The following is a 26,226-nucleotide window of genomic DNA, read 5'->3' as shown; positions in this document are numbered from 1 at the left end:
TAAAAATGCTGGGTATAGAAGGAACATACTTCAACATAATAAAAGTCATGTATGGGAGACCCATAGCAGGTGTCACACTGAATTGGGAGAAACTGAAAGTCTTCACTCTAAGATCTGTAGCAAGACAAGGATGCTTACTTTCACCTAGCTGGAGCAATCAGACAAGAGAAAGAAATCAAGCACATCCAAATTGAAAAGGAAGAAGTCAAATTATCTTTGTTTGCAGATTTCATCATTGTGTGCATATTATGGAGTGAACTTGTACAAACCTAGATGGCGTAGCCTACTACACACCTAGGGTATATGATATAGTCTATTGCTCCTAGGTTACGAACCAGTACAACATGTTTCTTTGCTGAATACTGTAGGCCACTGTAACATAATGGTTAAGTGTTTGTACATCTAAACATAAAAAAGGAAGAGTAAAAATATATATTGTAGTATTGCAGTCCACAATATAGGACTGTGGTATATGCAGTCCTTCACTGACTGAAACATTGTTATGCAATGCATGACTGTGTAAAGGTTTTTCAACTGCATGTGAGAAGGATCTTTCTAGTCCCATTCCGCCAATTACTAGCTTTGGGCTCCCTGTTCCTGGTTTCTTCTTTGGTAAAATAGGCCTGTGTTCCTTAAACTCCTTTTTAACATTTCCAGAGCGTGTCAACTTTGCATAAATGTTAACCATTCTCTGGGACTTTAATTCACCTTTTTGTTTATGCTACTATTACATCCCTTAATGGATTGCATGATTATTATCCTTTTTATGGCCCTCTACCTGACTCACCTGTGAGCTGTTTGAGGTTAGAGACTGTCCTACATATTTCCTATGTTCTGAGGACCTAGCATATGTCCTGCATGTAATAGTTGCTCAGCAAATACTTGTTGAATGAATATGAGTGATATGGTTTGGCTGTGTGTCCACCCAAATCTCATGTTGAATTGTAGCTCCTGTAATTCCTTCATGTTGTGGGAGAAATCCAGTGGGAGATAATTGAATCATGGAGGCAGTTTCCCTCATACAGTTCTCACAGTAGTGAATAAGTCTCACAAGACCTGATGATTTTGTAAGGGGAAACCCCTTTCACTTGGCTCTTATTCTCTTGTCTGCTGCCATGTGAGACATGCCTTTCACCTTCCACCATGATTGTGAGGCCACTGCAGTCATGTGGAACTGTGAGTGCATCAAACCTCTTTCTTTTGTAACTTGCCCAGTCTCAGGTATTTCTTTATCAGCAGTGTGAAACAGACTAATACAATGAGATTTCCAATTAAAATTTATTTCACCAATGCCATTTAATTATTTCCTGCTAGTTTATCTGTATGTCAGTAGTAGCATCCTTTTAACAAATTTGACTTTTATTTTAGATATGGGGGCTACATGTACAGGTTTGTTACATGGTATGCTGTACCCAGGTAGTGAGCATAGGACCCAATAGGTTGTTTTTCAATGCATACACCTCTTCCCACCTCCCTCCTTCCCCTGACCAGTAGTCAGCAGTATCTATTGTTCTCATGTTTATGTCCATGTGCACTCAATGTTTAGCTCCAATTTATAAGTGAGAACTTGCAGTATTTGTTTTTTTGCTCCTGGGCTAATTAGCTTAGAATCATGGCCTCCAGCTTCATCCATTTTGCTGCAAAGAAAATGATTTTATTCTTCTTTATGGCTGCATAGTATTCCACGGTATAAATGTACCACATTGTCTTTATCCTGCTCATTGTTGATGGGCACCTAGGTTGATTCTATGTCTTTGCTATTGTGAATAGCATGGCAATGAACAGATCAGTGTATTTGTCTTTTTTGTATAACTATCTGTTTTCCTTTGGGTATATACTCAATAATGGTATTCCTGAGTTGAATGGTAGCTCTGTTTTAAGTTCTTTGAGAAATCTCCAAACTGCTTTCCATAGTGGTTGAACTAATTTACCTTCCCACCAGCAGTGTGCAAGCATTCCCTTTTCTCTTCAACCTTGCCTGCATCTGTTTTTTAACTTTTTTTTTTTTTTTTTTTTTGAGGCGGAGTCTCGCTCTGTCGCCCGGACTGGAGTGCAGTGGCCCGATCTCAGCTCACTGCAAGCTCCGCCTCCCGGGTTTGCGCCATTCTCCCGCCTCAGCCTCCTGAGTAGCTGGGACTACAGGCGCCTGCCACCTCGCCCGGCTAGTTTTTGTATTTTTAGTAGAGACGGGGTTTCACTGTGTTAGCCAGGATGGTCTCGATCTCCTGACCTCGTGATCCGCCCGTCTCGGCCTCCCAAAGTGCTGGGATTACAGGCTTGAGCCACCGCGCCCGGCCAACTTTTTAATTATAGCCAGTCTGACTGGTGACAGATGGTATCTAATTGTGGTTTTGATTTGGATTTCTGATTAGTGATGTTGAGCATTTTTTCACATCTTTGTTGGCCACGTGTATGTCTTCTTTGGAAAGGTGTCAGTTCATGTCACTTGCCCAGTTTTTAGTGGCATTGCTTCTTAAGTTACATATAAATTCTGGATATTAGACCTCTGTCAGATGCACAGTTTACAAATATTTTCTCCCATTCTGTAGGTTGTGCATTTTTGGTTTGTTGCAATGGCGTTTGGGGGCTTAGCCAAAAATTCTTTGCCAAAGCCAGTGTTGAGAAGGGCATTTCCTAGGTTTTCTTCTAGGATTTTTATAGCTTGAGGTCTTAAATTTAAATCTTAATTCATTTTAATTTTTGTATATGGTGAAAGGTAAGAGTCTAGTTTCATTCATCTGCATATGGCTAGCCAGTTATCCAAGCACAAGTTATTGAAAAGCAATTCATTGCTTTTGTCAGCCTTGTCAAAGATTAGATGGTTGTAGGTGTATGGCTTTATTTCTGGCTTTTCCGTTCTGTCTGATGGAGCTATGTGTCTATGTGTGTGCCTGTACCATGCTGTTTTGGTTACTGTGCCCTTATAGTACAGCTTGAAATTGGGTAGTTTGATTCCTCTGACTTTATTCTTTTTGCTCAGGATTGCTATTTGTGCTCTTTTTTTGGTTTCATATTCATTTTAGAATAGTTTTTTCCTAATTCTGTGAAGAATGATATTGGTAGTGCGATAGGATTAGCATTGAATCTCTAAATTCCTTTGGGCAGTATGGCCGTATTAATGATATCTATTCTTCCAATCCATGAGCATGTAACATTTTTCATTTACGTCATCTCTGATTTCTCCCAGTAGTCTTTGTAGTTTTCCTTTTAGCAATCTTTCATCTTATTGGTTAGCTGGATTTCTGGGTATTTCACTTTTTTTGTGGTCATTTTGAATGCATTCACATTCTTTATTTGACTCTCAGCCTGGATGCTATTAATGTAGAAACACTACTGATTTTTGTATGTTGATTTCATATCCTGCAACCTTGTTAAACTCATTTATCAGTTCTAGTTGCCTTCTGGTGGAGTCCTTAGGGTTTTCTAAGTATGGAATAATATCGTAAGCAAATAGAGATAGTTTGACTTCTTCCTTTCCTATTCGGATGTCTTTTCTTTCTCTTGCTGATTGCTCTGACTAGGACTTCCAGTACTCTGTTGAATAGGAATGGCGGGAGTGGGCATCCTTGTCTTATTCCAGTTCTAAAGGGGAATGTTTCCAGATGTTGCCTGTTCAGTATAATGTTGGCTGTGGATTTTATAGATGGCTCTTGAGGTATGTTCCTTCTATGCCTACTCTGTTGAGGGCTTTTATCAGGAAGGGATGTTGGATTTTATCAAAAGCTTTTTCTGCATCTGTTGAGGTGATCATGTGGTTTTTGCTTTTAATTGTGTTTATGTAGTGAATTACATTTATTGATTTATGTATGTTGAATCAAACTGCATATTTTCTTTAATGTTCCATTTTTAAATACCTTCCCAAATGCACTTGAGCAATTCACTTCTTAATTTTTTAAATCACTGTATGTTTGTGTAGGCATTGTGACAGTTGATATTTTGCCTTGGAAGTGAAATGTTCAATACATGGGTGCTGAATAAATACAAGTTTTCTGTATGCAGCGAATTGTAATCATGACACCAGATGAAATAGGTTTAAGATATTTTTTGAGCCTTAAAAACCTATGCTTTGTTTTTTCAAGTGTGCATCCAGCTGTAGATTGATTTGAGCCTTTCTTTTTACTTGTATTGATTGGCTATCCACAGAGAAAACACTGTTGATTTCATGTCATCTGTTCATTAGAAATTGAGCCAAATTTTTATGTATGAAACTCTGGATTTTTTTTTTAAGTTCAGAGATTTTGATAGTTCCTTTATCTGTAGAGTAGATTTTTATTGCATATTTGACAACTATGTCACTGGAAGCTCTAGAGGAGAAATGAAGACAGCAAATATAATGGAATCTAGAAGCATCACTGACAAGTGAAAAATTTACCTGAGCTTGTGCTGGCCTTCAACCTCAGACTCTTATTTTAGTTAATCTGACATCTCCAAACAATAACTTTGGTTAATTTTATTCTAATTCTGTCTCTGTTTCTGCCTGCCTCTTCTCAATCTTTCTCTCCCTCTTCTCAATCTCTCTCTCTCTCTCTCATACATACACACACACACACACACACACACACACACACACACACACAAACAGTGGACATAATGTAGTGGTTAAAGACAGACTTTGAAATTAGGCAAGCTTATATTAACTCTCATCTTTGTCACTTATTTTTATATTTGCCCTGTCACTTTCAACAAGTTTTTTTTTCTTTCAGATTCACACAGCCCGAAGTTCTTTATTCATTCAATGGAGATAATAATAGTATTTCTTAGTTTGTTGAGCCTAGTAAATGAGGTGATTCAGGTAAACTTCTTAGCACAGTAGCTGGCATTTGGTAAGTTCTTAATTAATGGTGACTCTGCCTAGCATAGAGTTTTCTTTGTTTAACTGCACAGATCTCTTCTGATCCCTTATGATGAATAAGATTACTGAACTTTCCTAGTTTCCTCTTCTGGCAGAGCACATTACCCCTACTTAAACTTTAAATAAGCAGGAGACTTTCCTAAGTTAGGATTTTAGGAGATTGCCAAGTACATAATACTTCATTTGTGGGAAAATATAGATGAAAATCTTGAAACATGAGAAGAATTTTGGGAAGGTCAAGTAGGTTCAACAGTGCTCAGGCACTAAAAGCTCTAATTATTGACTTATGAGGTAACATCTCAGGCTTCCTTTTAAAGTCTGCTTATTTCTGATTTGTAAACAATCCTAACAAGCATGAACTTACCCCATCTCTAAGCAAAAAACCCTTCTGGAATAGCAGATAAGAAGAAAAGACAATTCATTGTGAAAAGTGCTGAATACCTCATTACCAGGGAACAGACTGAAGAAACAGAAACATACATATGTTTAAACGAACAAACTTGTTTACAGTGGCATCTACCAAACTGTTTTCTTTCTATAGGATGTCAAGAGTTAATAGGCAATGAAAGAGTTCCTTAATCAAGATGTGTGGAAAACACTGGGTTGAATAAAATTAAATTGCTCACTTTTCTTTATGGCTTCCCAGAGTCTCTATCACAAAAAAAAAAAGTAGGTGAGTAAAGTATACTGGAGTTCCCAATCTGACTTGAACACAGAATCCTTTTATAGAACAATAATGGCAGCTGTATGCCACAAAACCTACTTTGCTTCTCTGGTCTTAGGCCTTTGTTCAAGGGGTCAAATAGCCCATCATTTATTAATAAGTAATCAGAACATCCAAGCAGCATAGCAATGATAATCATAATAACACCACAGAGCACTATAAGGTCACATTGCATTTATTATCATCTTTTAAAATAAGCCAACACCTTCAAACTGGCTATTTTACTTTTAGGAGTTCAGCCTTAGAAATACTCATAAAACTCTGGCTACCTTTGTAAGATTGTTCATGACTACAGTATTTGTAGTATTAAGTATCTAATAACTTCCATCAGTAAGAAATTGCCTGGATAAATGATGGCCCAACCAATATAATGAAACACTATACAAATGTTCAAAAGAATAAGGTAGTTCTATATGTACTAATAGGAAAAAATGCCCTCAACACATTATGGAGAAAAAGTGTTAAGTTGTAGAGAGAGTATATAGCAAGGTATTTATTTTAAAATTTACACACATATTCCCACACTGGAACAAATGAATAAAGGTGTGTGAATGTGTGTACACACTTGGATGCATCTGGAGAACAAGGAGACAGGCTTTCAAGTTTTACGGTATAGCTTGTGCTTCTAGAACGTAGACTGCTGTAAGATATATTTGCTCCCACTTGTCAAAGAGATAAAGCTAAATAAGCTGCACGATTATATTCTAAAAAAACCCTCATCTTCCTGATGACACAAAGATACCTAAATATGATAAACAGAGAGAGAGGAGCTACTCAGAAAGAACACTGCCACAACTGTATCATCCCTGAGGGCATGGCACAAGAAGAACAAAACCTGCCATAGATGGCAGTAAGGAGAAACAAGCCCAATTTTTATCAATCTTTTATGGCCAGGCATGGGCTGGCATGACACATTAGAATCCTGGACAAATATAGCCCAAAGTAAGTCTGCAGTCACTCTCCAACCCTTTCCACAGCACGTGTGCCAAGTGCATAGTGTTAATGTGCTAAACTCTGGAGTAGGGTGGGGAATCTGAGAGCAATTTCTCTGAGGAGCATGGAACCTTTACTAAATATAAAGCATCAGTCTCCTGAAGGCTGGTGGCAGGCTAGTATGATGGAGAGATTTAACAAGGCATAGAAAACTGTTTACAGGACTAGAGAACAGAGAGAAAATATATTACCTCAAAAGTTTATGGTTGTGCTATAAGAAGAAAGAGCAAGAGAAATCTCCTACAACTTGGACAGTTGAAAGCTGGGTTGTAGAATATAGGGGAACCTTGAAACTGTCAGTAATAATTAGGTTCTAAGCCCCAATGAAGGTAAAGCCCTAATGCTGCCTTCAAATTGTTTGATGGTAGTGGTGAAGTGAATTTAACTAGAGCTGCAGCAAATCTCAGATTCAGCTCAGTTATAGATTAGATGATTAGATTGACTCAACTCTCCACCTCAGCTGTCTGAATAGAAAGGGATATGCTCTTTTCAAGGAGCTTAATATTTATTTCATCCCATTTTATTTTCCCACAGAATGTCCGGCATACAACCAAAAATTATGAGACAGACAAAGGAGCAGGAAAAGTTGGTTCATAATCAAGTGAAAAAATAGTCAATCGTACAAGTGCAGATGCTAGAATTAGAAGACAAATATTATAAAATAGCTATGATTACAATATGTGAAAGGATCGAGTGGAGGAAGTGGACAATTTATAAACAGATGGAGAAATTTAGCTGAGAAATGAAACCTTATAAGACAGAACCATATTTTTACTTTGTGTGATTTTTTTTAATCAATTACATTTGGCAGTGAGAAGACGTGTTTTAAATCTTAAAAATGACTTTAAAAACATATTTCCAAATGTTTTCACGCAAAATAGTTAAATTACAGTTTAAATACTGTAGAGGGAAACCTCAACTTTATGGAAAAACTTTGTTATCAATATATGGATGCCCTGTGGTTTCCTGGCACTAGTTCTACCATACTTGTGGGCAGTCATACAACATGAATCATCTAATAGACTCCTGGTTGTTAAAATCATGACCAAATGGCTGCTCATGATGGCTCATGCCTATAATTCCAGTACTTTGGGAGGCTGAGGTGGGTGGATCACTTGAGGCCAGGAGTTTGAGACCAACTTGGCCAACACGTCAAAACCCCATTTCTACTAAAAATACAGAAAGTTAGCCAGGTGTGGTGGTGCAAGCCTATAATCCTAGCTACTTGGGAGGCTGAGGCACGAGAATCACTTGAACCTGGGAGGTGGAGGTTGCAATAAGCCAAGATCCTGCCACTGCACTCCAGCCTGGGTGACATAGCGAGACCCTGTCCATAAAATAAAATAAAATAAAATAAAATAAAATAAAATAAAATAAAATAAAAATAAAAATAAAAATAAAATAGGGACCAAACCAACAGTGCTTCTAATAGGGCACAACATCTGATTCTTATGCCCCTAGGCTAATGACCATGCTGTCTAGGGTGATGAAGTTCAGTCTTGGGCTGCATGAGGCAGATATCAATAAAGGTTGATTTTAAATGTATCATTGATGGATCTGTACAAAAGGATGTGCCTTTTTCAGGGCGAAATTCTTTATGAAATGCTATTGATGGAGACAAATATGGATAAAACTGAAATGTACAGGTGGCCCAATAGGGAGAACCATGCTTAAAATTTAAGGAAATAAAACCTTAACTAGCGGCTCAAGTGACAATGCTTCTCTTGGTTCACAATGTGCTTTCAGATACTCACATGTAAATTCTCATCAGGCTGAGAAACTTTTTGGTTACACTCCTTGTGGTATATGTTTCTTCCCCTACAGATTTCTAGCCCAAGTATGGACTAATTAACATGATACGCTTTTTCCTTGAGGACTGAAGATCTGTAAGACCTTGGTATCTTCAATTCTCCTAAAGGCGTTGTCCAGAGCGACCTTAGTCTGTATGCATCTAGAGCACCCCTTGACCAGATGTTTATGCCTGCAACATTTGCCATCTATACCACCTTAGTCTTATGAGAACTTATTTTGTGTGTTCCATTGAAACTGAGAATTCAGGTTTTTCTGGAAAAGTAGTGACAGCTGAGATATAGATTACTGATGAGGCTGAAGTTCCTCTGAACACATGCTCAGTGGGAGAATGTCCAAAAGAAATGTTGTGGTGCTGAAACAGAGATAATTCCTCAGCAAGATTAAAAAAAATCTGTAAGAGCTCTGTTTCTCATACCCTGGACTAAGATGTGACCAAAAAAAAAAAAAAAAAACACACACACACACACACACTCATTAAAAAAACCCCAACTTGAGATTGAGAGACAAAGCAGCAAAATTGTTGGGTTGAGTTGCCAGTTCAAATTCCAAACACTGGCTCAGAAATGGACTGTGCTTGTGGAAGAACAAGCCGAGATGTATAGCTTGTGGTGTTTTGCATATGGTCATCTCTATCTGCTGCCCAAGGTTTTATAGAGCATGTTGTTCTCTGGGACCTCCCACCTGCATTGGGAATAAGCTCATGTGCTGCTTTTGGATCTTGACCCACTGGCTTGAATTCAGCTTCTGTCTCTCATCAGGGGTTAAGGATAAAGGCAGGCTTGGGGCACACACAGCATTGTGAGGATAAATATTACCACATCATTTTCAACCAAAGAGACTTTTCCTTTTCCTGATTTCAAAATCCCTGTCAAGCGGCTATTGTTTATATTGCACATGTTTGTATAATGTCCATGAGGCAAGTTAGGCATGGCTTAGAATGTTTGGCTTCTAGGTAAAGATTTTTCTTCATGTGTTGGAAATATCCAAAAACAGTAGGTCCTTCATGGGGTTTTCTGATTGCCCTCTGATTGGTAGTCACATCCAATTTGATTAAATTATTCTGGATTCCTAGCTTGTTTATTTAATAAAATTTGCAATCTTCTGTATGGCCCCTTCTTCAAACTTGGTCCTGACTGCTGATATCCTTGGGAGTGGGATGCAAACCATTTCAAAATGAAGTGAAGCAACTCAGAAACAGAAACTCAAATACCACATGTTCTCACTTACAGGTGGAAGCTAAATAATGTGTTCGCATGGACATAGAGTGTGGAATGATAGACATTAGACTGGAAAGAATGAGGAGGGGAGGGAGGGAGATACATGATGAGAGATTATTTAAACAGTACAATGTATATAATTTGGATACACTAAAAGCCAGGACTTCATCACTATGAAATATATCCATGTAACAAAATTGCACTTGTACCCCTTAAATTTACACACAGAAAATGACAGTTGGGCAACTAAACCTTGGATGACCTCCAAAACTCTGTAAATTCATTACTCATTGAAAAAATTTTAAGGTTTTTCATTTTTTTAGCCTCCACAGATGCTTGAATGTGGCAGACATGCTGTAGCCTAGTGCTGACTGAATTGAAATATTTGTGGAATGTCTGCTTATCAATATGCTAGTTATTGCAGAGGACTAAATGAGATAAAGTTATCTCTGCTGTGAATGACTGTCACACATACTCTCCTTGTCATTTACATTGCCCTTTCAAAATTATCTTTCTAAAACTCTAGTCTTATTTGCATTATTCTTCACACCCTACATTCTCTTCATTGCTTACTGAATAATACCCTCTGTGAACTACTTGCAAACTATCTTTGCTTCCTTAGCTTTTACCAACAAGGCAGTTAAATTATTTTTCTCCACAAGTTTACCAGCAAGTTCAGGGCTTCATATATTTGTTCACTCTGGTTCCTCTGACTCAATCATTCTTTTCCACATATTCCACCCATGCATAACCTTCAAAGCTGAGATTAAAAACCACTTCCTTCAAGGAGCCTCCCCTTCATACCCAGTCTCTATCCATTTTTTCCTTATATTCCATAGTGTCACAATTCCTCGCAGCTTTTCCCTGAACTGTGAGATTATGTCAATAGATTCTCCTCCTAGAGCGATCAAATATTCCCTTGATCAAGCAAAAAATGTATTTTTTTCCCGATGTCTCACTTTCCCTTTTCTTAAGGGTTTTGTATTATGACAACACTTTGAGAAAATAATTCTTTGGCTTCTAGGCATATACATACACGGTCTTATCACATATTCAGGCAATCAAAGTCTTTCCACCTCATCAGTCAGTCCATCATGTTTTCTCAGCATTGCTGATTACATTTGTCCAACACTACAAGTTGTTTGGTTATTATCAGAAAGAGTTTATGGTGTTTTTTTTTTTTCCGACTAGAAAGGTCTTAAAAACAGATATAAAAAAATCAGCTACTATAAATGTGAGTGGGGTGGGTCATCTACATATTGTTACTATATCTTATATAATACAGAAAAATGAGCTTTTGGAATATTCTTTACAAAATCAAAAATGCCTTGAGGTCAAGGGGTATATTTTATTCCTCTTGGTACCTGGCATAGTGCCATGCCATGACCATAACAGGACCTTGTTAAATATTTGTTGAAATGAATAATTTCTTAAAGGGAAACCCATGTTATTTTTCCTCCTAAAATGTGTTACCATTTTCTTTCATGAGAAAGACTCAGCAGAGCTTTTAAAATATAATCAAGGACTCTCTACCAAAATACGATTTTTTTCAGTAAAATCACAACAAAAGAAACACATTTTTTAATACTATACTAGTCATTAAAATATCATTTGTTGTAGTTCTCTCTCAAGTTAATAATCCTTTGCAAAGAAGTCATCCTACAGAAAACACAGGCATTGCCTTCAGAGCAGAAATGCAAACAGCTATAATTTATTCTCCTGCATTTTTCAAATATACTACCATCTGCTTTAGCCCTGGAGACCATTTTAAAGTTATTTCCCCATGATCCATTCTCCATCCCATTCTTGCCCTGGAGATATGCCTATACTTGTTATTAGCTCACCGAGACACAATAACAATTACTGTTTATAAAAGTATTTTATATCTCATAGAAGTTTGAGCAAATTTATTGGAAGTAAACTCTTTGACATCAGGATTCTGTAATGTAGTTACACATTGTGGGCATCATTTGGGATTAGGCAATCTCTTACTCATAAACTTTTGCCAGAATTACAAGATTATGCCAGTACTTAAAAGCCAGCTCCAGTTGTCTTTTCATCTGGCAAAAATCTGAAAGCCCCAGGTTACTGAACTATACTTCCTCAATTCATGATGCCTCTCTTCTCTGCTTTATGTAGCATGAAGTTGGAAAATTACATGGGACAGCTGGTGCTAGACTTCCATTCTGTAGGTTCCTCACATCATACACATTTTACTCATGGGTTCAGAATGTACGTTTATCCTATATTCCTGTTAAAGTAGGCCAGGGAGCATAAGAAAACAGCGCACGTACACCATTAAAAAAATGTGTAGATCAACTTTCAAATTGTGATGTGGAAAGTGTCTAGAGAAAACCTTTCACAGACAGGCCTGTCATCTGATTATCAGGCAGGGCCAACCACTTGCATCTTGAATGCCAAATCCCCTTCCACTTCTGTTATCTATTTGAGAGCCTCGAAATACTTAAGCCACAGTTTTAAGTTTTAGAATTTTAGCTGGATGGGTATTTTAATGATGTTAAAAAACCATGGAAAATATATTTTTAGTTGAAAGGACCCATTCAAAGATTTTTCTTTGGCCTTCAGAATCTACCTGTGATTTTAATGAATAATGGTTAGCAATGCACATACTTTGAGAAAAAAAGTCAAGCATTCTGCTAGACACCAGAGAATGATGGGGAGTAATCTTTTAAATAAGGGGGTTAGGGACATTTTTGATGATGAAATGAAGGCCAAGACCTGTGATGTCATTTGGACATCTGTCCCTCCAATTCACATATTGAAATGTGATTCCTACTGTTGGAGGTGGGACCTGGTGCAAGGTGATTGGATCATGGGAGTGGATCCCTCATGAGTGGTTTAGTACCATCCTCTTGGTGATAAGTGGGTTCTCAGTTAACATGATATCTAGTTATTTAAAAGAGTATGGGACCTCCCTCTTCTCCCTCTCTTGCTCCCACTGTTGCCACGTGAAGGGCCAGCTCCTGCTTTGCCTTCCACCATAACTGTAAGCTTCCTAAGGTCCCACCAGAAGCCAAGCCAATGTTGGGACCATGCTTGTATAGCCTGCAGAATCATACATCAATGAACCCTCTTTTCTTTATAGATTACCTAGTCTCAGGTATTCCTTTATAGTAATGCAAAAAACTGACTAATACAACCTGAATGAAATGAGATATTGAATTGTGTAAAAATTTTACGGAAGGAAGAAGGATATTCTGAAGGAGAAAACTCAAGTGTGAAGGCCTTCAGATGAGAATACATTTGAGGATGACAAAGAAAGTTCAGTTGCTGGAATTCAGTGATTAAGTGCAGAGTGGTAGAAAAAGCCCCTTCAGATATGTAGTCAAAAACCATGTTATGAAAGGTCTTATGGGCCACAGCAAAGACACTGGATTTTGTTACAAGAAGGGGGAGCCATTGAATGCTTTAAAAACTTAAGTAAGACCAAAAAAGTCAAGGGTACTATAGAGGTACAAACCTAAACACTAAAACAAAAGCACAAAAACTTCATAGTAGCCAAAGGGAAAAGGAAAAGTGAAGGAACACCAGATAGAAAAAACACAGTAAATATAGTGCTTATAGTAATTACAACACAAGATGAGAGGCTTGACAGTCATATCAATAAACACAAATGAGTTTAACTCACCTATTAAAATAAAAAGATTCTCAAATTGACCCATCAAATTTCAACTATATGTTGTATATAAAAGACATATCTAAAATATAGCAGTTTTTAAAAAGGCTAAAGATAAAGGAATGGACAAAAGCATTTGACTGTTTAGCAGGCAAATGAAAACAATAAGAAAGTAGGAACTGGAATCCTCATATTGGACAAAGTAGAGAACAGCGTAACAGGAGACAAAAGACGTTTTATAATGCCAAAAACTATATTTCAGAATGAAGCTATAACAAAACTCAATAGCATTCATGTACAGAGATAATAGATAAAATACATAATAAGAAAATTTTATTTACAATGGCAACAAAAATGTTTAGGTGAAAGCATAAGAAGATATGTTCAAATGTATATGAAGAATCTATAAATACCTCTGAAAGATGCAAAAGCACATTTGAGCAAATGGAAGGATGGCCCTTGCTCTTGTTTAGGATGTCTCAACATAATGAAGCTCTCATTTTTCATTATTTTAATATCTGTTAATTATGTTAATTTAGAGATTCACCCAAGAAAATATTGACAAGCTTTCTTATCAAGTTAGATATATTGGGACCAAAGTTCATATGGAAAAATAACTACATAAGAATAGGTAGAAAAACAGTGACTAGGAAGAGCTACGAAGGAGGGGGTCTAGTCCTATTGATGTTAACACTGTAAAGACTATAATTAAAATAGTGTGGTAGTGACTCATGAGGATACAAACAGAACAATGGAATAGAAATCTATAGAAATCTAGTATATTAAAAACGTTGTATCTCAAATCACTAAGGAAAAGATAGTCTTTTAAATAAATGATGTTGGGCAACTGGATAACCATTTTTTCACAAATAAAAAAATAGATCCCTTCTTCATGTCATATACAGGAAAATACTCTAAATGGATCAGAATTCTAAATGTAAAATAATGTAACTTTACTGAAAGAAAATATGGGTGAGTTCCTCTATATTCTAGGTTAATGAAAAAGTTTTTAGCTGATACTAAAAAGTCCAGATGTGATAAAAGATTGATAAACTGACTACATATGGCAAAAATACCAGAAGCAAAGTCAAAAGACAAATGACAAACTGGAAAAGAAGGAAAAATAACCATTCTATAGCAAAATGAACAAAAGAAAAGGAGAGGCAATTTATAAAATAATATAAACATGGGCCTTGAACATATGAAAAGCTATTAAAGTTAATTCACATTAAGATAAATGCAAGTTAAAATTCACTGAGATACTATTTCTCACTTAGATGGGCAAAAAAATTCAAAGCTTGATGATCTGTTTTGTTCACAGGGCTGTAGAAAACATGAATTACTGGTAGGCATGCAGATTGGTCGGAATACAAAATCCTTACTGAGGGAGATTTGGCATCAGTTAATAAAACTATACGTGCATCTGTCTTTCACCTCGCAGCCCAGTTCTAGGAATTTATCCTGAAGATACATCCCCAGCAAAACAAACATATATATGCATGAAGCTACTCATTGAAGTAATATCTGTAAGAAACTACCAAAACGTCTGAGCATAGGAGACTGATTGATTAAACTATAACCCCATACATTCAATGGAATACAATGCAGTTGTAAACAAAGAATGAGGAAGATCTCTATGAACTGATGTAGAGTGACCTCTGGGATACATTGTTAGGTGAAAAAAAAGAGCAAATTGCAAAGGAACCTACATGCTACCTTGTATAAAAAGAAGGAGAAGAGAATATGTGTATATCTACTTATCTCTACAAAGAGACACCCAGGAAGTCAATGAGAAGAACAAAATTGGCTCCCTGTATGAGGTAGGGGAATGAAGCAGAAGAAATACAGGAGGCAGTGACACTTTTTTGAGCATATCTTTTTGTATAGTTTTGATATTTAGATATAGGTTAATATTCTCTGCATTCAATAAAAAAATTAAATTAACAAGGACGGGAAGGATAAAAACACAAAACTGAAAACAAACCCAACTATATTTCAAATAAATAACATAACCCCACTAAAGGGGAGAGGAAGAAGTGACTAACCCAATTAATACAGGGTATTTGACCGTATACTCTTAGTTTTACATATGATTTCTATTTATTTATTTATAAGAAGTCTTGCTCTGTCACTTAGGCTGGAGTGCAGTGGCAAGCTTCCAGTTCACTGCAGCCTCTGCCTCTTGGGTGCCAGGGATTCTACTGCCTCAGCCTCCCGAGTAGTTGAGATTATAGGCGCGTGCCACTACGCCCAGTATTTTTAGTGGAAATGGGTTTCACCATGTAGGCCAGGCTGGTCTCGAACTTCCCACCTCAGGTGATCCACCCACCTCAGCCTCCCAAAATGCTGGGATTACAGGCGTGAGCCATCACATCCGGCCTACATAGGATTTCAAGTGCTCATGAAACGTTTATTAAAATAGGCCACAGGCTAGCCATAAAGCAAGTCTCAAAAAATTTCAAAGAGTTGAAATCACAGACAACATGTTTTTAGACCATAATAGATACAAGCTAGAAATAAGTAACCAAAGGATAACTAAAAATCATTTTCCCCTAAGTTTGAAAACCAAGCAATAACTTCCAAATAACCCATGGACCAAAGAATAAATCAGAATGGAAGTTTCTAAAATATCTTAAATTACATGATAATGAATATATGGCATATTAAAATGTATGGGATGCACCTAAAGCTATGATCCAGGAAACAATGGCCTTAAATGCCTATATTAGAAAAGAAGAAAGGCTAAAAACCAATTGTTTATTTTACAAAAAGATAAAAATAAAAAAAGAATGAATGAAACCCAACAAATGTAAACGGAAGAAGGACAATAAAATAAAAAAATATAGTGGAAAGAATTTTAAAAATCCCAAATCTGGTACTATGGAAAGGCTAATAAAACTGATAAAACTGAAAAAAAGAGAAGAAACAAATAACCAATAACCAATAGAATGAAGGGAACTTAAGGAATATTAAAAATTCAACTGACATTTTAAAATAATACCATTTGACGATATTATGAGCACATTCGTATCAATAAATTTAAAAATTAGATAATAATTCTTCTAGGATACAGTCCTAGAAAAATAAAACCTCTTTTTTTATAAGAAGAAACAGAAAATCTGAATTGTCCTATATTTATTAAAGCAATTGAATTTATTATTTAAAACATTCTCCACCCCCCCGCCCCCGCCAAAAAAAAATCAGGGCCCATGTGGCTTCGCTGGTAATTTCTTCCAAGAGCTAAGGAGTACCATCAATCTTATACAAATTGTTTCAGAAAATATAAAAATACAAAACACTTCCCAATTTATTTTTTGAGGCCAGCAGAGCATTGATATCAAAAGCAGATGAACACCTTAAATAAAATGAAAGAAAAATACAAATGTATGTTATAGGTCAATCTTTCATAAACATAAAAGCAATAATCCTAAACCCAACATTTCCAGACAAATCCAGAGATTGATAAAAAGGCTAATACATAATGACCAGGTGGCATACATTCCAGGAATGCAAGGCTGGCTTCATGTTAGAAAAGCAACTAATATATTTCAACATAAAGAGGTTTAGAAAAAAAGAGGAGATAAGTCATATAATCACTTCAGTAGAAGCAGCTATGTGTATATGTGGGAACTAGGAAGGATTAAAGTGAGTTGGGGATACATTTAGTTTCAGTTTAGTGAAATACTTTTACGTGGTTTGTGGTCACCCTTGAGTACTTAATTGCCTTATTTACTGAGTACTTACTGAGTAATTAATTGCCAGGTTTCCAAGGACAGAAATGTCTTCTAGGTACACCCTATTGCCTGCCGAGTTGATTTGGTTGTCAACACAAAACAAAGAGGAGTATCTAACCAAACACATAAGCTACCATGACAAGAGCATTGGAAAAAAAAAAAAAAAAAAAAAAAAAAGCTGTTAACGAGTGTTGCCAATTCAAAGAGCATTTAAGCTTACTGTACAACTTAAAATGAACTGAAAATTTGCAGTTCATTAAAAAAAATCTGATAGAAATTTCCTCAAATTTGACAAACTGTGAACTTAAAGAAACTTTTCTAAACTATTTTAAAAAAGTTTTGATCAAACATACTATAACAAAGACTAATCTGTTTTGCTATAAAAAGTGAGAATACAAAATTATTTCCATATGAAGGGGCAATTCAAGAATGTCCAGCAAAAGGACATAGGAACAAAATATTGCAGGCGTGTGATGGGCAGTGAATTCATATTATTTTTCTCAAGTTTTTTTCATTTTGTAATATTTGGGGTTATTTTTTAGCTTTAAAATTTTATGCTTTTCTGTATTTTCTCATTTTCAATAATTGCTCACTTTAAACTTAAATTTGTTTAGTATTATTTTCTTAAGTAGAACCCCTAAAATTGAATTAAGCTTTAGAAAGTACAAAAATCTGTTTATGTCTGCACTTACTAGTATTAAAATAACTCCAAATATCAAGTGTTATTTTGAATAGAACTGATACTCTCCAACAACCGTGGTGAGAATGTAAATTGGAATAATCACTTTAGAAAACTGTTTAGCAGTATTAAGGCCCAGCAACTTCACTCCTAAATATATATCCAACAGAAATACACACACACACACACACACACACACACACACACACACACACACACATATATATATACATGTGCTAAAAGATATGCCCAAAACTGTTCATAGGAGCATTCTTCATAACTGCCCCAACCTGGAAACAATCCAAATTTCCATCAAGAGTAGAACATGTAAATAAGTTGTGGTTACTCACATGACAGAAAACCACACACAAATGAAAATTAGCAAATGACTATTGCGTGAGGCAACAAAAATGAATCTCATAATGAGATTTCTCAAACTTTCTTAGCTCCCTTAGTGTCTCAGGAATTTTTTCACAGGTGCTACCACACCAAAAGAAATACATAATAGTTCTGATTATTAAGTAGTAAGGTCCCAATAACTTAATACTTTGTTTTTGTGAGAAACAGTCTTGGTCTGTCGCCCAGACTGGAGTGCAGTGGCTCCATATGGGCTCTGTAATGTCCACTTCCTGGATTCAAGTGATTCTCCTGCCTCAGCATCCTGAGTAGTTGGGATTACAGGCGTGCACTACCATGTCCTGATAATTTTTATATTTTTAGTAGAGATGAGATTTTGCTATTTGGCCAGGCTGGTCTTGAACTCCTGGCTTCAAGTGATCAGCCCACCTTGGCCTCCCAAAGTGCTGGGATTACAGGCGTGAGACACTGCCACTGGCTAATACTTATGTTTTAATAACTTAGCAGTCATGTTAAAAATACACATAAATTGAAAGAAAAACTGATATTTTTCATTCTTAAATAACCACAAGAAATTACTAATAGGATTTGTGTGCCTGTTGGGCATACCAAAGCTTCTTGAATATTAGAATCAGATTGGATTTAGCCACCCTCATTTGTTTCATATTGACTTTTGTGTGTACTGGCTTTTAATCACAGATACTCTTGAAAATCTGGTGTTAAAAGATACAACATCAAAAGAAATGTAGCACAATCTAATATTGAAACTGAACTACCATGAGCTATTATTTCATTCAGTGTCTGAAAGTTGTCATTTATCACTAAGTGACTCTAAAATTTAAAAAATATCCTGCTGTCTCCTTATGAGCACATCATGGTACCTTGGGATGCTTTAGCACGCAGTTTGGGAACCATGACTGTGGACATGACATTAAGCAAAAGAGCCAGCCACCAAGGAATATATCAGTGTGATTCCATTCATAGGTTTTAAGAACAGGAAAACTTAGTTATTGGTTGGAAATTAGGAATGTGGTTACATTTGTGAAAACGGAGAGGGTGGTGACTGGGAAGAGGCACACCAGGACCTTCTCGAAAGCTGGTAGCATTTTATTTCTTGATCGAGTGGTGGCTACATGGTTGTATTCACTTTGTTATAGTTCATCAAGCTGTGCACTTAAGATTAGTTCATATTATATGTGTTATAAATGAATAAAAAGGATTTTTAAAAAAAATAAAACTATTCTAAACAACAAAATGTAAGAAATCACACCTGAAAGTGTAGAGCCCCCTGTGATACCCAAGCCAAATTAAATACATCTTCCTTCAGAGCATTAGCCACTATTCTACAATTGTGTGCTAACATTCTGGGGTCTCTGGCTAGACTGTGAGCTATGAGTGGATGGTGACCGTGTCTCGTTTATCTCTAATTCTCTAGTGCTTCAAATATGATGACATGAAAGACCATTAATTATCGTTTAAATAAAAAACATTTTAAAAAACACATGTACTAACAACATTTGGTACACACTGATTTCTTTTCTCTATCTTATATGAATGCCCCAGGTAATATTGTTTTTATGATCCATCTGTGGTCTTTCTTTTAAAAATATGCTTTGCTTTGTGGATACTCATTTTTAATCTCCAAAGAGAATACATTTCTACAAGAAGGGAACACAGACACACACATATTTCCTTTAAGAATTTATATATATCACAGAGTTCCAATGCTATTGAAAGGGTAGTGCATAAACTAGTGTCAGTCCACAAACTGTATATTATTTTATTGTAGCAAGTTAAATACAGGCGTTGAAAACAGGTGTTTAGAAATGAGCGCTAAATTTGATTCTAGTACAATATCCAAGCATGTGCTCAGTAAACTTGCTGTGTTGAGCAGGCTAGGTACCAGTTTGGGTATTGTCAAACTCACATGGTGAGTTGTATATGACATGAACTATATACCAGTCATTCATGACAGAACTAGATATTGGTCCAAGATAGATTGGACAGAAATATCTAGTTCTCCCTCATAGGTCATTTTTAAGGTTCTACCATTGACAATTAAAACTGGAAAAGATCAATCCCATTATTATACAAATGGGAGAACTGAGACCTAGAGTTCACCCAGCTTCTGATCACCAAGCTAGTGGTTTTTACTCTATAATATTACCTGTATTCCTTAATGAGTGAGGGTCTGGGATAAAATCAATATTATGATTGCTACTATTAGCAGTAGTAGCAACTGTAGCTACTGCTAATACATATCCAGTGCTTATTAGGTACCACCACACAAAATTGCTATTTTTATGTCAAAAATGGTCAAAGATTTGTAATTTCACGTGGTTCAACTCATGTGAATGCTGATAACAATGTCAAGTGTTTTTAAGCCTTAAAGAAGGAGCATCTGCAGGCAGACTTTTTGGGTTCCCATGTTGGCTCTGTCTGTTCCTGCCACATTGTGGCTGGCAAGTTAATTACATTTTCTCTGGTATAAGTTCCTACATCCACAACATGTAGCTAATAATGGTAACTATCTCAAAGATTTATTGAGGCTTAAATGATCCTATGCGGTTGAAGCCCTTGAAATAGCATCTGGCAGATAGTAAGTGCTCAGTTAATGTTAGATATTCTGGCTACTTCCAACATTACCTCTTTGATTAATTCTCAGGACAATCTTGTGAGGTAGAAACATTTTATGCTCAGTTTACAGATAAGAAGACTAGAGCTCAAAGAGAGTAATTTGAGCTGTTGTCTGCATGATTGCAAGCACATTTTCTCTGTCTTACACACTAATTTTCAGTTCAGTGCCTGCTAAATCAAGTCTAATAGTTCCTGGGGTATTTCATCAGAATTACCAATATCTGAGTGTATCTAGCTTCTGGGATTCTATAACAGTCAGTTATGTAAAAGACAGTGCAAGCTATTTTATTGTCTAGGGAAGAGAAGCAAGTTTCACCGCTTCTACTTGTTTTTAGGTCTCCAGATTCACAAGAATGTTGTAAGCAATATATAAGCTGATGATAACAGCTTCTGATTTTATAATAGTACAGTCTTGTAGTGACCCCTTATGTATTGCTGCTACTCCCCAAAGAACCTCCAAACCTCAGTTGGAACTGTCCCCTGGATTACTGAGAGGGAAAACTCCATGTGGCACCTGCTAATGAGAACCTGTACCGTTAAACTTGGTTAGTGTCATACACAAGACCGAAGAAATGCCGTCTTCTCTTTTTCTCCTTAAACAGAATAAGTAGTCGAGAAATTCCTTTGAGAAGCAACAAGATTTGATTGAATTTTTCAGAATTTCTTATTATTCTGTCAAGTTCGCTTGACAGCAAAGGACAAACTGCCTTTCAAATGCTATAAGTGAATGCATCAGCAATTCAGAAGGAAAAACGCACGTTATTAAGTAGGAACAAGTCTCTCTGAATATATTTACACCAGCTCATGGAAACCATTGTCCTCAGAAACCTCTGCAAAAATCTATTTTCTAGTGTCGGTATTGCTTTAAGTTTGACAGATGATGATAAAATACAATGAAATTACCTTTGAGCTCTGATATGTACATCAGTGCCCACATTTCTCACAATTTGGTTTTTTATTTTTCCAACACAGTCATCTATTTTCAATACTATCCCTGCACACTCAAGGTTTATGCCTGGGGAACAAAACTATTTATGCCTAAGTCATACTTATATACAGAATTTACGCTATATGTAAACATACACACATACAATACACATGTGGAAATACATATTAGTTAAGAGTTGGAAGGAACCTTCCAGATCTTCAAGTCTTCTTTACTGTCACATTACAAATGAAGAATCTGAAGCCCCAACAGAAATGCTATTGAGAAGGCCACACAGAGACCTGACTTCAAAGTGAGATTTGAGAGTATAAGAATGTAGCAAGTTCTACTATATTCTGAGGGTTACAGGAGGCACATTCCATTCTTAAGTTCTTATACCATTTCTATGATGTTAATATCACTCCCATTTGATAGATGAGAAAATTGAGGCTTAGAAAAGTAGCACAGCTAAGAAAAGTAGCACAGCTAATAAATGGCACAAATGAAATTAAAGCACTTATGTAACTAGGTTCTTTTTAGCATACCAGCATTTCTCTAAATACATTCACTGCCATATGACTGACATAATTTTGCTAATCCACGTGCCAACTGTATTTTAACTTTTTTGATTAATGTAAACATTTATAAAGAAATAGTTTATTACCATTTAAATAGCATGCTAAAGGAGAAGAGAACTATTGCTGAGTTTTAGCTGGACCCTGCTGCTACCTAATGACCTCAAAATTGTATCCAGCTCTCTTTGTTGAAATGGGAGATTAGTAATGGGTAGAGAGGTATTAAAGGTCTAGTCACACCAAAATGAGACTTAACGATGGAAAGAGAGTTGAGAGGGAAAACTTTTACTATGCTGTCTAGCTTATAGATCGCATTTGATCTATACGATATATATATATTTGATATAATACATGTCACCTAAAGTCATCTTTGTCCTCTGTAAGATCATTTTTGCTCCTATCTTGGTACCTGTTCTTCACTTTGAGAAACACTGCAGTACATATAGTAACTGCACTACATAACATATAGTAACTGGGTTCTCCAGGTCATGGTTCTGGAACTCCATCAGAATCGCCTGGAGGCCTGTTTAAAACAGATTTCTGAATCATCCCGAGTTTCTGACTCAAAGTGTCTGTGGCAGGGCCTGAGGTTTTGCCCTTCTAATAGTTCCTGAGTAATTTTGATACAGCTAGCCCAGGAAGCACATTTGGGACGCACTGCCTTAGGTTGTACTTGGGGAAGAGGAGGTAGAGAACATACGGTGGCATGTGTGTGAAGATTTCACCATCAATCTTGAGAGTGAAGGGATCTGGAATTTTTAATTAAGCAGATGAGGCAAAGAGACAATGTATTCTTGTGTTCCTGTGTCACTTCTTCAATTTAATGAGTTCAGATTGATACTGCACCATACCAGAGCGACCTGCAAAAACTTTAGCTAAGAGACAAAAGTACCTCCTCTCAAATAATACAGGTTGTTTTCAGGCTACTAACTATCTGCAAGGCTCCCTGCATTGGCAACAGAAGTCAGTGATCACTAATACCGAAAGCAGAAAATGAGATTCTCCTTCTTTTCTCCAGACATTTAAGACAGTACTTAACAAAAAATGCCATATCCATTAATATTCTTTCTCATCCAGTTCTCTTAGTAACTACTAATTATTAAGTGCCTTCTGTGGGCCAGTTATTGAATTGTACTAGGTAATTACACACACACACACACACACACACACACACACACACGCTCTTTTAATGTGAGCATTTGACAGGCAAAGTAACTTGCCAAGGCTACACAATTATAGGAGGTAGAACTGGAATTCATATGCAAGTTTTATTCCAAAGCCCATGGTTTTTTTTTTTCTGCTAAACTGCACTCACTTCTATTCTGACTACCCAACTTCATCTCTTAATAAAAGTGTTTTTTGTAAAAAAATGAAAAGACTCCAGAAGCTGAAACTTTGTAGTCAAAAGAATTGTAAAACGATGTCACCAGAAAATGAGAAATCAGTGATATTTAATCAGCAGCAGAAAAGCTAGAGCTCCCTAGGTTCAAAGCAAAATTTAAGAATGCCTGGCTAAATTTTACTTTAAGGAGAGTGAGTAAATGGGTAGAATGAGTCTCAGGAATCCAACCTGGTTTAGTTTACTTTTGAGTCACAAAAGAAATTTTCATTCCTGTCTGACATGGCAGAAGCTGTTTGAAGAATGAATGTGGCAGTAGAAGCAACACTGGGCCAGGTGCGGTGGCTCATGCTTGTAATCCCAGCACTTTGGGAGGCCAAGGTGGGCGGATCACCTGAGGTCAGGAGTTCGTGACCAGTCTGGCCAACATGGTGAAACTCCATCTCTACTAAAAACAAACAAACAAAAAACAAAACAAAACAAAACAAAACAAAAAAAAACGAAAATTAGTCAGGCATGTTGGTGCATGCCTATAATCCTAGCTACTTGGGAGGCTGAGACGAGAGAATCGCTTGAATCCAGGAGGCAGAGGTTGCATTGAGCTGAGATGGCGCCACTGCACTCCAGCCTGGATGACAGGGCGAGAGTCTGTCGCAAAACAAAACAAGAAGAAGCAACACTGAATTGAGAGCCATGAACCTTGGACTCTGGTGTTCTTTTGCCTCAGGAATTCAGACTTCATTTCTCTAGGTCCTAGTTTTATCATCTGTAAACTACGCAGCTGGACTAAGCTCCATTCCGTTCCTCAAAGCTCCATTCCTTTGAAAGGTAGCCTTTTTCACTGGACTTACGAGCATTGTAGGCTTCAAAAGATAAAGCTCATCTTTTAGCACGAGAGGAGTATGATTTAATTGTAAAGTCAGCATGTGGGTTTCAACCTTCAGTCTCGCAAGAGCCTATTAATCTACTCATATGTGATGTTATACTGCTATACTCTTTAAAAAATACATGGTGAAAACCTGAGAGATCCTGAACCCTTAAATCCATATAGACTGTAAGAAATGAATTATCCAAGAAATTTTTAAAAAGTCATCAATGGATGAAATGATGAACTCAGTAGGTGTTATTAAGAGTAATTATAGTAACATCCAGAAAGAAAACAACAGCTGTGATTTGCCTGATTAATGGCTTAATGTAACAGTACATCTGTTAATGGAATAATACTTCAAGCACTCTTGACTGTACATTTGCAAGATCTGGAAACAGAGAAGAAACTGTGGAAGAAGGGAGTAGCAGAGTGCCATATTGGCTTTTGGAGGTCAAGCTCCTCTCCACAGTTTTCAGATTCTCCTCTGCCTACCTTGGCCAGAATTGCCTGGCAAATTCAGAGAAAAACCAAGTTTCACCAGATGCATGCATGCATGTACTCCTGTAGGCCAAATAACTAGCAGCTCAGTATAATTTTTATTTTTAACATTACTTTTCACCTTAGGGTTAGGGATAGTGTCACTCCAGCCTTAATAGCAGGCCACAGGACTGCCCTAAATGTATTCATCATAGACCTGCATGCATGGGGCTTTTTTTTTTTCTGGAAGAAGTAACTCATACTTAGGGAGCAAACACATTTTTCTTTAAGTACCAGTTTTCTCCTTTGAACTCAAAGGAAAGCCAAACTTCCCACCTATAGTTGAAAACTACTGCAATATGGCAGCTTCGGAGTTTATCAAGATGAAATCGGGAAGCCATGTAATGATCTCATTCTCTTCCTCAAAGCTGTAGTTTCTGTCTGCTTTGAGAAGGCTGTAACCCCATCTGCTTCCTCAGGCTGCACTGGATGAATGCAGGATAGCAGGATATATTATTTATCATAAAATGTATTCAGGCACATTCAGGCTGCAAGCCCTGTTGCGTAAGGAAGTAGCATTTGCCATCAGCTTATCATAATGAAATCAATTGACAAAAAATAAAACATTCTGTTAGAAAAGAAATGTGGATCTCGCACCCAGTAAGCCAAATGAAATTTCAAATGCAGTGTAAAGAAAAGTAGTTATATCCTGGGCCTAATTCAGAACTCAGACTTGATGATTCTAAGAGGCAATTACTCCCCCACTATGTAGGTAAGGCCAGGATGCTTTTACTTACCCCAGCAAAGCTGACGTCCCTATTGAGCAGGCTCCAGTAAAAGAAAACAGTCCTTGAAAGTGGCGGTATTTCTCTCGCACACCTTGGCTAAAATAGTTCTCTTTCCTATGGAATTTTTCATTTTCTGATTATATCTGATTATGTCAAGGCAAGGCCTCAAGCTAACACTCCCTCAGAAACTTAGAGAAGATGACACACTGAAAATAAATAACTGTGACCAATGAAAGAAAAAGGAAAAATAAGCTGCCTCACTAGGCCCAAGAGTGAAAGAGAAGAATGGCAAGTCTGTGAATGTGAGGCTGAGTCCCAGAACAGTGAAGGCAGTGTTCTTCGACTTGGCTGAACATTTACATTGTTAGACATGGCTCTTGCATAAATTTCTACTTTCTGTGAATCAATGAGCCGGCAATATCAAAATTCATAGTGATTTTTATTCTGTACGTATGGTACAAAATGACTTTGTCCATCTACCTTTGATAATGCATGTAATTAAGTGTGAGACAAGTATAACCTTGTAGCTCCCTTTGGGGGCCTGAAATATAATTCAGTTGCTTGGTTTCAAGGGCACTTAAGAAAGAAAGACAAGACTCTCTGCGGTGACTT

The 26,226-nt window shown here is 36.8% G+C and overlaps 1 protein-coding gene across 1 annotated transcript in view; it reads right to left on the bottom strand.

The window, feature by feature from the left end:
• Window positions 1-25,894, bottom strand: part of ATP10B (ATPase phospholipid transporting 10B (putative)) — a 283,570-nt gene extending 257,676 nt beyond the window's left edge. The window contains exon 1 of the mRNA XM_030927999.1: window positions 25,624-25,894. The gene's annotated coding sequence lies outside the window, so the exon portion shown is untranslated. The remainder of the gene's footprint in view (window positions 1-25,623) is intronic.
• Window positions 25,895-26,226: the final 332 nt, after the last annotated feature.

The sequence above is a fragment of the Rhinopithecus roxellana genome, chromosome 3 (genome assembly GCF_007565055.1).
Source record: "Rhinopithecus roxellana isolate Shanxi Qingling chromosome 3, ASM756505v1, whole genome shotgun sequence".
Classification (NCBI taxonomy): domain Eukaryota; kingdom Metazoa; phylum Chordata; class Mammalia; order Primates; family Cercopithecidae; genus Rhinopithecus; species Rhinopithecus roxellana.
The sequence above is the reverse complement of the archived record's forward strand: the minus strand, read 5'-3'. Positions and strand labels throughout refer to the sequence as shown.